At 40.3% G+C, this 13466-nt stretch overlaps 1 long non-coding RNA gene across 1 annotated transcript in view; it reads left to right on the top strand.

Moving 5' to 3' along the window:
• The window catches only part of LOC118227978, a 74768-nt gene extending 63127 nt beyond the window's left edge, over positions 1 to 11641 (top strand). The window contains exon 3 of the long non-coding RNA XR_004765389.1: positions 11470 to 11641. This is a non-coding gene — a long non-coding RNA (uncharacterized LOC118227978). The remainder of the gene's footprint in view (positions 1 to 11469) is intronic.
• The last annotated feature ends 1825 nt before the right edge of the window (positions 11642 to 13466 follow it).

Raw genomic sequence — 13466 nt, 5'->3', positions numbered from 1 at the left:
ATCTCTTTCCCTGTTGCTCTAGAACAGTACCCTGAGGAAATATGACGTGTGTGTGTGTGCGCGTGTGCGTGTGCGTATGCGCGTATGTGTGTGTGTCTGTACTGTAAGCCCATAGATACGCTGTTATTTACAACACGACTGCATGTATACTCATGTATAAAAGGGGGAGGGTGACGGCGGGCGTTTTATGTAGAGGTTGTGAATCCGGGCCAGACTGGGGCATAGCAGCAGGGTGCGGCGATGGGACATGTGTCCTCCAGATGCCCGTGAGCGGGGGCGCATGTGAGGCTTACTAATGCGAGACAATAACGCGGGGACAGCGGGTGTCAGCCCGGGAGGGGCCCGCACCTCATCACCCCGCGGGCTAATTGATTCCCAAAAATTAGCCCAGGCACCATGAAAGACGGCCATAAAAAAGTCTGGGAATACTGACTGACTTAGTGTGCCAGGTTTTCATAAAAAAGTCAAGACCCCTCTGATCCTCTCTCGCCCCCCCCCTCTCTCTTTGCTCTCTCTCTCCACACTTTTTGCTTCCAAAAACTGGCACACCTGACCTTGCGGCGTGTACAACTGGGTTACCTCCTTCCTCCCTTACCTCAACGTCCCACAGACCCCCCCCAATTCCACCCTCAAAAATGTAACTGGGGGAAAAAAAAGTGCAAATGGGAACCATATTTGCCCATTCATTTTTTTTCACCCTCACCCTTCCCCCCCCAAAACAGGTTTTTTTGTAACTGTTGTGATTGAAGAATTCCGCATTAGAATCACATTATGAATTTTCCCCTTCCTGGATGATAGGTATAAATCATTTTTAGGCTTGGCGCGGTGTCACCGGTCATCAGTCTCAGCCTCCCCGGGGGGTGGGGGGGGTGCGGTGCTGCTGGTGTAAATGAGATCCAGGGCTCCCCGCGGCCTCTGACAGCTCAATCGCGGTCTCCCCTGTACCTCTGATCCTGCCATCTGAGGGATGCAGGAGCCCCATGTGATATGATCCCCCCCCCCCTCCATCCGGGGACCTGTACTGCGGTGACTGGTGTATGAAATCACGACAGATAAAGAAAGCTCTAAAAATGGCAGGTAAAACAACACCCATACCAGCGCTACATATGGATATATGCAGGACAAGACAAGCAGCAGTCCAAAAAAGTCAGCAAAGTGACACTCTCTCAATCGAATGTCAAACCAATCAGCTGCTCTGTTGCTCTTTAATATGTTATACCAAAATATGAGATCTTTACCAGGTTTATCGTTACCATCGTTCCAAAATGACCCTCAAAATATCTTTTCAGTTTCATAATGCTAGTCCATTTCTCAATCGGTATTTACTCAGCTATGATCCTGCAGAAATATTACCAAACAGCTAACCCCCAGTTGAATATAAATCTACGAAAACCTTTATTTCAACATTATAGTTCATAAGCACATATCTCTCTTGTGCTGTTAGACTCTATATAATCGACGGGAGGCAGGTTATTTAAATGCTCTCTGGCAATTTCAGTGTGTAGTGAAGACTAAGATAAAACACTAATGGCTTTTCAGCTTGTAGTGAATGCTATGCTATGACTTTCTACTGAAACAGCTCACTGTCATTTAGGAAAGGGAACGAGAGAGGGACGGCATGTGTACTTCCCATTTCAGATGACATGCTGTACATTTTATAAAGAAAAAAATGTGCAGACACAACCATGAATCTGATTTGCAATTGAAGCTAGATGCAGACATACTGTAATACATTCCTGATATGTGATTTTTGAATTAAGTTTGACTTTTTGTTTGTTACATTTCCTTTCATATATTATTAAAGCTATGTATCCTTTTTAAATGCATACTGCGTTGTGATAGACCTGCTTCGATGCTTTCTTGAAAGATTAGGTCTTCACTGGTTAGCAGTCAGCTCAGATTTATAAAATAACTGAACAAGAATATTTTTTAAAGCACATTTGTCTTGAAGTAGTTTTATTGACAACAGGAGCAGAGAGAATTGCAGTGTTGAGTGTTGAGTTCTGATTATTTCTTTCAGAAATGCTACCCTTTTCATGTGACTTTTCTGCGGTGTTTAATTTTCTTTGAGAAGGCAGGCTGGGACACCTGGATATAGGAAAGCCAGTCTGACCTTGACTGGCTGATTGGCACAATTCCCACTGTACATATTAATGCAATGCCCGTGTAAATATTTCCTTAGTTACCACGCTCTGTTGCTCATCATATTTTCCCATATTTATATTGTGTTCGTACTGTTTAATAGGTTTGACTTGTGTACTGAAAACAAACTTAAACTAAAAGCAATGTTAATTTCATTCATGGAAAAAAATAAAATAAATTATTCCCCATGATTATAAATGATATTAAAAACAGACAGACTAAAGGGCCTAAAATGGTATGGAAATGTTTTTTTCTTTTTTCTTTTTTTAGTTAAAATATATGACAAATGTTAGTCCAAGCACTATTTTCAAGATTTGTATGCATTCTTCTCACCATTATGAACATTAAACAGAAATTAAAATGTGACAAGTGATGATTGCATGTTGTATTTAGTACTATTTCAACTTACTGATTAAATCGCAACACAAATTTAATGAAAAAAGGCAGCACACAAATCAAATTTTAAATAAGGAGATTAATTGTTATGTTCAGATTTTGACACATTTACATTTACAAAGAGTCATCAAAGAACAGTGCTTTTTTACACTGTCACTGTCACAAATACACTTTATTGGATTGAGTCAATGTCTGATTGAAAGTCATAATTTCAAATGAAGAACTCAGATCTATTCCAAATTCATTGATTTATTATTATTGTTGTTATTTTAAAGTATCCTGTTACTGTGTATTTTCGCTAAAATTAGTGAGCTGCAAGACAGACAAGACAAGGTCAGGACAGCAGCTGCAGAATGCAGTAAAACAATAACAATAAAGAAAAACAAGGTAGTTACAATCTAAAAATGAAATTAATCTTAATAACTTTGATATTTTTTACATTACTCCTCATTGTGATCTCCATCAACTTAGCACCACAACCCCACAATGTCTCTCTCTCTCGCTCTCTCTTTCTCTCTCTAGATTTTTCTGTTGTGTTTTCTGTTGCACCACACCACTGACAGCCACTAGACACTCCTGCTATTAATAACCCTGAGTGGCTGCCACTTTGATAGATTTCATCAAGCAACTCTGTTCCATTATAAAATGTGGAAAGAGAAAAACAAAAGAGGATTGATTAGCAAACATTAGGACAGCATTGGTGTGCTGAACAGCTTCTGGAAAAAATGTTTAATCCGTACTGGGCCACTTGGAGCCACCTGTGGTAGTGTCATATTAAACAGCAACAGACCGAGCAGAACATTCTTGAGTTCTATCTGATGCAATGCAAAGACAAAAACACTTTTTTTTTTTTCATCACTCTCTCAATTAACACAGTGTTTGTAGTTAATTGTATGGCTGTCAGTAAGTGGCTGTTTACTTAAACATTGCTTTAAATTTTCTGTCCATACATGTGGCCTTCTTGTCTCACTGTGTATAGGCTAGTCTCTTCATACTCTGTGAATATATCAGTGCCCCTCTATACATCACCTTTAATGTTAGATGATTCACAAATCTGAGGTGGATGATTCTGTCCAGTCCAAGTGCAGTTCAGTTTGTCCTTAACTCTGAATAACAAATATGAGCAGATGTTTTCATCTCTGATCTATACATCAGCACGCACTCCACATTCACTGATGTACGAATGAAAAAAAAATGTTTCGGAATAAAGGAAAAAGTCACGTTTCAATAATTCTTTACTCACTCTTAAGCACAACGTACATTGAAGCTGGATTAAATTGGGACTAGTGGTAGAAATTCCACGTCCACTTCCAGTGCAGGAGTTGTAGTCGGAGATTCTGGCTCTCAGTGGACACAAGTGTCCCCATTACGAAAACGCGATTACTTTGGCTGTGGATGAAGCAATCTGTTTCTTTTCTGAAGGGAAATACTGTATTTTTAATATGCCAGATTTTGCGCAACTGCGAACAGAATGAGATAATAAAAGACTCGAAACCTTATAGCTACCAATGCACACCTTAGTTAAAATAAAATATTTAAATATGTTTTGTGCTATCGTTTAGATATTTGTTTGGCTTAAATGTTTTTGAAGTTTAAGCTCACCAAAGGCCAGCATGTGATCATTTAAATTAATTGTGTTATACATCTTAGGGTGAATCCTATTGTATTAATAAATCTGCATTCATGCTAAGGCAGACAAATAAATCAAAACTTTAAATAGAAAGCGGCCGTGTCTGTTTTGTGTCAGGGCAAATCAATGAATGTTGGATATGACCACGTATCCCCGGGCACGTTCTACCCTCTCTCTCTCATCCTCTTCCAAGAAAAACCGTAGGCTAGATGGACATCAATTACAAACCCCAAATCCCGTTAACCCTTTTTAACACAGAAAAACCAACAGCCAAATGGCCAAGCAAAATCACGCTGGGGACGAAGTTAAATGAATTAGCTCAGAGGCAGCAAGGTATCTGGCGAATGTCAGCCGATCTCTTGTCTGTTGATTATGTTTTGGTCCATACTCTGTTGTCAGCCGCGATAGCCAAAGATTGTTATTATTTTCTGCATGCGTATGACGCGGACAATTTACGGAGCCTGTTTGGCTGGAAATCGGGTTAAAGTGACTGAGGGAGAAGTCGGGCAGCAGTCTGATTTAATTAGCTGGAGCAATCAGTAGTTCGGCCTCAGATTTATCGTTTCCTGTTTCCCTGTAACCCTGTGCTCGAGTATACTGTACGGACGTGGGGTTGAAGAGCGGGTTTCATACTGACCAAACAATCCCCTTATCAGCCATGGCTAACAAGCGGGTCACTGCTAAATGTATTTATTTAAACATGGAGAATGTTTCCTTCAGCAATTAGGAAATCCTTAATAGTATCCGAACTCAAAGGGATGTTTTGAAGACAGACTTTGACACAGGAAGATCATTCATTTTTGACAATGGAGCGGTCCATCGTTCCCGAGGGCTTCCACTGGTGCCACGCGTAAGAGAGAACTAGGGCAAGATATTTGAATCGCGTTTGCATGCTCGTACCGCTCTTTTTTGAGTGGTACAATCATGCCGCAGAACTATATCAGTACTTTTACGAATCTCAGACCAGGCCAAATTATTTGCAGTTTATTATGCATATACAATTGCATGCATGCATGCATGCATGCACACACACGCACACACATACACAAAAAAGAATATTAAAAAATCTGCTTAAATTTTTGGGTCATTGTTTCTGGGGTGGAGAGAGAGAGCACTCATCTGAGTAATTCAAGTGCTGGCAAATCGCAAGCTCACAAGCTCACAAACAGGAAGTAAAGACGGGTAATAATGTATTTTTAAAAATATGCTTTTCACTTATTTGTTTGGTTTTTTCCCAGATTTTTTCCCCAGATGGTAGCTGAACAAGTATTTGGGTACCAAATGTACCTGATTCATACTATTTAAAAGCTGTCTAAAATAGAATAAATACATAAATAATCATATTAAATGTACCATGAGTGTACGGATCTGTTTTCCTGTTCAGTTGTGACACAACGTGTCAGTGATTGTATTTATTTAAAACTAAAAGTGAAGTTTGTTTAATCAATGGCAGCCATACATAGGTGTAAAAACGCGTCAGGTGCAGTAACTGTCATTATAAGCATAATCCCTTATACCCACTTCCTGTCTGATAACATTGACAAGTTCCATTTACACATAAGGATAAAAAGAAACATCTCGCGTGAGGTAATGTATAAGTTTACCCTAATATCATGGCAGGATATGATTTTCCAAAGAGGTTTCCTCTGTTATTAAAAAAAATAAAAATAATAATAATAATAATAATTGAATTTAACTCAAAAATACATATTTATTCTTATTTGAGTTACTCATTTCATCCTGAAGATGAAAAGGCATTGTTCATAGTGGATTTCACTGTTTGTTCATTTAAAAGCAAAGGCCATTTTGAAATGATTGTTCGATTTTTTTTAATGACCCTATAACACATATAAACTCAACAAATTCAAAATAGGACTGTTATTATTTTTTATTTTTTAAATTTAATCTACTATTTTGTCTGGTCTTTTGACCCGCAGAATAAAATTAGACCAAAAGTCTGACCAACCACAATTTGTTACTGTCTTTTAAGTCTATCTTTGATGCTAGCTGTCATCACTGAAAATGTAAAAACTCAGACATGCAGTTACACCACAAGAGGAGAGAAAATTTTACATTGAGGAGAGAACAGAGAACATTGCTGCTTTAATAAATCACTTTATAATTAATCTGATCAGGATACAAATTTACGTACATGTGCTCGTACCTGCAGTGCTCAGCGATTTCATAAAAAAATGGCCAATTTCAAATGAATGATATTTATATAAGAATAATAACACCAAATGTTTTCTGCAGATCTCACTGTGATCTCCACGGAGCTCAAGAGAGCTTCTGCATTTGTCAGAGTGAACAATGAACAGTGGGGATGTACAAACAGCAGAACCAGGTAGTTACAATACGTACCTCACCTCCAGCTCTGGAGTGAGAGAGAGAGAGTGTCTGTCATTTTTAGGGGACAGATGCTATCAGATACTGAGGCCGACCTCGTACGCTACAGTGGTCAGCCGTGCTGCCGGTCTCCTCTTCAGCAACAGGAACAAGTGCCGAGGGTCCAGCTGTGACCCCCCCCTGGGGGCGAGCCGGCCCCCCTGCCGTCACCTCCCGACAGTTTTGGTTGTTAATGACCACAGTCAGGCGTCTGCCAGCTGCCTGGCACGGGCTCTAAAACCCGTCAGGTCCCGGTGATTTAGGGCGTCCAACGCCAGGCCACTGCGTAAACACATAATTGCGTTAGACCCAGAAACAGACACCCCGCGCTAATGACTAATCAAAGCGAGGGGTCAGGCAGAGACTGGTACCACCAGCAGGCTGCTGGAGATGGCCACAAACGGATAAGCTTTCTGATAAACTCTTCTGAGATAAGCAAGGACTCCATCCCTTTGTTTTCCTCATTTCTTTTGTTGATGTTAGGTTAAGACACACCTTTGATGGAGGATACACAAGTATACATGTATTTAGATTTAGAACACTGATAACTCAGTGAGAAGTTTTTTACTGAGCATTAACTGGATAAGTATGCACAGTGGAAACACATTATTGTTCCATAATATGCTATGTGCATTAAGTATAATTGTCCTCCACATGTATAGCTGTAGGAAGTGGCTGTCGGTGTTCTTAGCATCAAAAAAGACCACAAAACTTCAAATCTTTCCTCATTGAAAGGTGTAATATTGAACTAAAAAAGTGCACACTGCCCTGTTCAAAAGCAAGCATTTCAGTCACCAGCTTACATCTGTGCCTACTGCAGCAATATCTGCAAACGTATGCCAACAAATGACAATCGGAAGTCTTTAGGGAAATAAGACCATAGGTTCCCTACAACAGGTCCTGCAACAAATCCTGTGACAAATTTTCAAACAAGAATATAATAACTTTATCCACAATTTGAGGCACAGTGAGCAGATTTTGTGAATCCATTCACAAACCTGTGGTAAGCCAACTGTAGACTACTTATTTGAAAATATTTCTGTTACCAGGCGTGTAAACATAGTTTGACAATATTATAGTGTTATACTATTCAAACCTAAAAAATTCAAACAAGCCAATAATGACAATACTTTACAAAGTCAATTTCCCATTAATGACTGAAATTCACGGCTCATATTTTTTGGTAATTACATTGAGTTTGACACCATGAAGATTCTGCATAATGCAGATCCATTAAATGCAGTGCACTTAAAGTGGACCAGAACATTGATTCTGGTATAAAGAAGTTGGGGTTCCAATCAAATGTTATGACCAGATTTTATAGATTTTTTTCTCCCACAAGAACCTGTGTGGTCTTGTCAGAGAGAAACCATGGTTTTTACTGTTTGAGTGGCAGTTGGGGTTCCAGGTAAAGCTTTCGCATTATAATCATGTGGATTCAACTTCTGGGTCAGCACAGAATAAGTTTGATTATTTGATTAGATGAAATACACTAATACACTAATTGGCCAGCTTCAAAATTGTGCTTATTTCTCATTTACAAAGATTCAGAAATTCTTCCTAATGACAATCATGAGAAATTAATTTCCACTTTCCTTTATAAATGAACAAACTGTTAAACCCACAATTTATTGCAAGGTGACTTGTAGTACTTTTTGCCTAGAAAAAAAAATATTTTTGGAACATATTCTTCTTTGAGTATATATTGTTTGAAGACGAAGTGAGGCATCAAAACACTTCCAAAATTAATGAGTATATTTAAAAGATATACTGAAAGCATATATTTTTTATTTACAAGTGAGTGTTGCTTCCTTGTTTGTGCATTTGCACTTCTTATACTGTGATCCAGACTTTTTGCTGTCTCTGATTTCTTTCTGTTTTCACATTAGGGGCTATGTCCTTTCTTTCTTTCTTCTTTTAGTCACTCACCTGAGTAATGCATTTATTTAGCTCCCATCACTTATGGCTTAACCTCACTCAACATAAAATGAACTTGCTTTACTACTGAACAAGCTAGCAAGGGAACCATCTGGTTTGCCTGTTGCAAAAAACTGAGATTATATAAATATATGGCTAGCGAATGTTATAGCCACATACTACTTAGTCTCTTTGCTGTTCTTTTATTTTCAATTTATTTTTCACTGATCCCATGCACATTCTCACTGACACCGCGTTAGTGATGGAATCCATTCAGGGCAGTTTTGAATTTAAGGAAACGTCACCTTTTTTAATGTTTACGCCCTGGCATGAGTCCTGCGAGGTCTGACAAGACACAAAATGCTGAGTGAGCAATTAAGGACAGCCACAGTCAGTTTCACCATTACAGAGACAAGGGGAATTTGAGGCGAGCCCCAATGCAAAACATTGCAAAGCATGAAGCCACACACATAGTGACGATTTCTAGATGTTTCCAAATTTTTTTGGTCAGGGTTGGGGGGGGGAGGTATGCAGCATGTGAACACCGAGGGGGAAGTGGGGGGGGGGGGGGGGGGGTCAGCCTGGCACAAAGCACTCCATGTAGAAGCAAGCGGCAGATACCTTTTACCGTTCTCTGTGGAACACAGGCCCTTTTTCCCTTGTCAAATACTAATCCACTCAGACAGACACGGCTTCCTTTTCCCACCGATCGGAGTTTACCTCTCCACCCATTCCTCAATCCCATTGGAGCCGAAATGGAGGATGTGACTACAGACCGCAGAGACATAGTGTACTGAAGAGGTGAAACCAGCATCGCAGTGGGGGAAGCTACAGTAAAAGAAGAAGAAGAAGAAAAAAACCCCACAAGTCTTTCAGTCACAGGAAATGAACTGCGCTTAGAGTACATACAATATGGCTTTAATGAAGCTGTAACAGGTTTCATTCTTTTTTGGGGTTTTATAAAAACAACGCGTTGCACTCAACTCGCCGCCATCTTGATGCCTCAGCCTCCCCACAGGCACCGTATAACTGATCCTCCTCAGAGAGACATTTTTGGCTGTAGTAAAAAGGCCACAACCACAGCAACAATGTCAGCAATACTACGTTGTTGTTATTATGAGCATCTTTTTTTGTACCTGTTTTGTCCTGTATCTTTTGTATATTAGTTTAATATAATGCATCTTCTAAACTTGTTTCTGGAAAACTGAAATCTCCAGGGACTGTGGTTTAAAGTATAGGAGGGGAAATTTGAAAAAAACTGAAGTGGGGTATTGTTGTTTTTGGGCGAGCTAGCCCTTTGCCTCTACTCCTTCCGTAAAAACAAGGTAAAGGTGCTCTCCCCACAAACACTCACTTGGCTCAATGGATTTTATGTTAACTAATGAGGTGTGAAGTATTTCTCCGAGTGTGTGGCATGGGCCATAAACGCTGAGCAAGGAACCGCCTGTTTTGAGCGAGATGGCTGAGGCCACTCACCTTTACTACCAAAGCAAACCTGAAACGGTTTTAAAAACATACTTGCACATTACAACAAAAATCCCTCAGTTTCTTTAATGGGCTGAGTTTGGTAAATCCTAACTTAGGTAAATAGTTTCAGAGGACCAAAATCAACACAGAAGTAGGGTAACATCACCATAAGGTTAAGACGAGTAAGGACTTGGAATGCTTAAGGTGATTATGCATATGCGGAGTGTAGCACAGTGGGTAAGGAACTGGGCTTGTAACCGAAAGGTCGTAGGTTCGATTCCCGGGTAAGGACACTGCCGTTGTACCCTTGAGCAAGGTACTTAACCGAAATTGCTTCAGTATATATCCAGCTGTATAAATGGATACAATGTAAAATGCTATGTGAAAGTTGTGTAAGTTGCTCTGGATAAGAGCGTCTGCTAAATGCCTGTAATGTAATATGCATATGCATACAGTAATAAAATAGTTCACAAGAGGATACAAGGTCCGTGCAGTATTTAACTGCACTTATGGAGTTTTTCCTTACTGTATTGTATTTACCGAGCAATTATACTTTCTTTCAACTGTGAAATTGCTTTACAGTGTCTGTTGCCCTCCATCAATATTATCGCAACTGGTCGTTACTTAAGTTTTGTTCTTCCAATCAAAAGTTCCTTTGTTACACATACATTTTCAAGTTACGTATAAATCGCCTCGCATGGTGGTCACAGCAGCATAACCCTTACTCAACTTGGAGTTTGGCGACATTGATGCTAATGTTGTGAGCAGTGGTCTGGAAGATTGTTTGTGGCCTGATGTTTCTAACCATCCTTTCAGAGTGAGTCCCTGAGGGTTTTACCAGCAGCCATTTTCTGTGGCGTACCAACACAAACCCTTTTTCAGCAAATGAGGTGTATTTTGTTCAGGGGAGTAAAACATTGCCTCTGGCCTCTTTTTTTTTTTTTTTTGCTGGTGTTTTTTCACAAACATGTGGCCCCCTCTGGCCGTGCGACCATTAGATGGGGGTAATTACGAGGAGGGGGCGCGACAGTGGGACCACACCGAAGCCACGGCTACATAATGAGGGTCCAGACAGGAAAGGCTCACTCCGTCAGTAAGAGTAAGAGAATGTGCAGCAAGCTTACGCTTCTCAGCGGACAGCCTCTTAGGAGGAGAACGCTCGATATGACACAATACTATTTGAAAACGGTTAAAAGGGGGATGGGGCCAATGACTTAGGCCTGTAAACCGGAGATTTTAAAGGTCCTTCGTGTGAAGTACTGGCATTGTTATGAAATGACAGCACGTACTTCTAGCTGTCAGTTGCGTGTCTCTCTGAGATATATCAACTTTTAAGTTAGCAACAATGGCGCTATCGCGACCAATCACAACAGCAATGCGACACTATTTCAAGTATTTTACAGCCCTGTAATCGGTGTGACATAAATCTCAAATGCTGGCGTGACGTGGGAAAGTTACTCTACCACCCAGGTGCTAACACCCCCACCCCTCCAAAAAAACAGTTCTGTTTAACATTGGTCTCTCCTCCGCAGCTTTCAACAAGGCTGTTCCAATGCCACCATCAGTGCTTAGACGCAAAGGCTTATGGGAAACGTTGTTTCATACTGTGCCATGGATATTAACATCTGAGCTTCAATGGGACAATTACAGCACAAATGAGACAGAGTAAGGAAAGTGTAAAAATGACAATATAGTGACGAGACTGCTGTTTGCATCTGTGCATGAATCGACGTGGGGTTGACATCACATGCACGTGGTGTTTTGAAAAAGTGCTCCCATCAAAACAAACCAAAGCTGGGAACACGGCGGCCATGTTTAAAATGAATTTCCTTTGCAGTGAGGCGCCGTGAAGCGCTAGGCTCTCTTAGCCGTCTTCAGCCAGAGAATGAGGCCCGTGCCTGCTTTTCCTCAGGTGTGACCATCGGTAAGGGGAAGAGTCAGGGAACACTGGAGGAAAAGGGAAGCCATTTTCTGGCTTGCGGGTACACCGTATCTGCCGTACACAGCTTGGTGGACTGGAGGTGGGTGGGGAGGGGTTACTGGCACCAATGTCACCGTTGGGCCGAAGGCTGTGGCCCCAGCGTACATCAAAGGCCCCCTGTCCCCATCTGCATTAAGTCATCTCTTCCCCAGCGCTGATACGGACAGCTGTACACAATCGAATTGTTTCAAGGGGGGCAAAAAAAAAAAACAGGATCAAGATACCTGTTCCGCCAGATTTTTCCGTCAGCTTTGATGCCGTTGTCTCAAGGATAGAAAAAAAACAAAAAACAAAACGGGGAAAAAAAACTCCTGCCTTCTGAGTGGGTAGGTTTTTTTTTTTTTTAATTTGAAACTTAATACACTTCCATTCACAAAAGCGTGCAGTAAAAGGATCGCAGTGACCAGGATTTACAATGCACGTAGCCGCCCTGGAGGAAGAGGCCATTATCTTTGTCTCACTACCGATGTTGAAATATATTCCCAGCTACTAGCTGACCCAGCCTGTTCCATAAAAACGCCAAAGCCCCTCTCTGGCTGTTGGTGGTCTCTTTCCAGCCCTGGCCTTTTACTGCAAAAGGGATTTTTGATTGTGCCTTTCCACTAAAGGACCCTCTAAGAGGCAGAAACTTCAAAAGGGCATAATCCAGGTACTGAGTTTACTTTTAAGTTCTGGAGACCTACATCTGGACAAGCTATAAACCTGTGGCCACTGAAACCCGAGGATGATGGATTTTATGCAGGCCTTGATTAGTATGTATTTCCTCTCAATTTAGTGATACATCACTGGCACCAGCTTATTAAATTCGGTTTTTTTAATTAATTGTTTTTTTTTATATATCAGAACCTGCAATGGTTTCATCAAAAACTTGATTTGGTCTCAACACAACACATTATGTCCACTTTCAACTGTGTAGGGGCAAAATTAAGCATCATTTTCTGTTGCTTCTCTACAAACGTTTTGGTTGTGTCTGAAATCAATGAAAAATGCAATTGAGAAATGAAAGCAGACCACATAACAAATATATTGAATAAATCCATATAAAAACAACACAAAATCAAAGACCAATGCATATACAGATGGCTTTAAATATCTGTGCAGTGAGTTTCCCAAAATGTTCAATTTCATTAGGATGTCCTAGAGATATATTAGATTACAGTTACTCTGACACCAAAATCATTTTTAAAATACATTAACTTAATGTATATTCTCTAAGACTTAATCAGAGCTTTAAATACTGCTTATAATATTACTGGGAATGCAACAGGAACACATAGGCAGAATAATGTATCAGACAAATGATTTGTTTTGCAGTGGAAACCCCATTTAAAACCACAATAAATATATACAATTGTCTTAATCTGGAATTAATATCTATCTCGACATTAAATACACAAATGAATGGTTGTTGTTTGTGCTCTACTGAATCCGCTAAGCTCCTCATTCCCTGAAGCCGAGTCTAGAATGTGAGCAGTTGCTTGTGTTGGGCTACATTTGGATTTCTCTCAGGACAAGCATGCATGTATAACTCTGCTGGTCGCAGCGCAC

The sequence above is a fragment of the Anguilla anguilla genome, chromosome 5, assembly GCF_013347855.1.
Source record: "Anguilla anguilla isolate fAngAng1 chromosome 5, fAngAng1.pri, whole genome shotgun sequence".
In the NCBI taxonomy this organism is placed as follows: Eukaryota; Metazoa; Chordata; class Actinopteri; order Anguilliformes; family Anguillidae; genus Anguilla; species Anguilla anguilla.
Note: the sequence above shows the minus strand (reverse complement) of the source record. Positions and strands in the feature narration are given on the sequence as shown.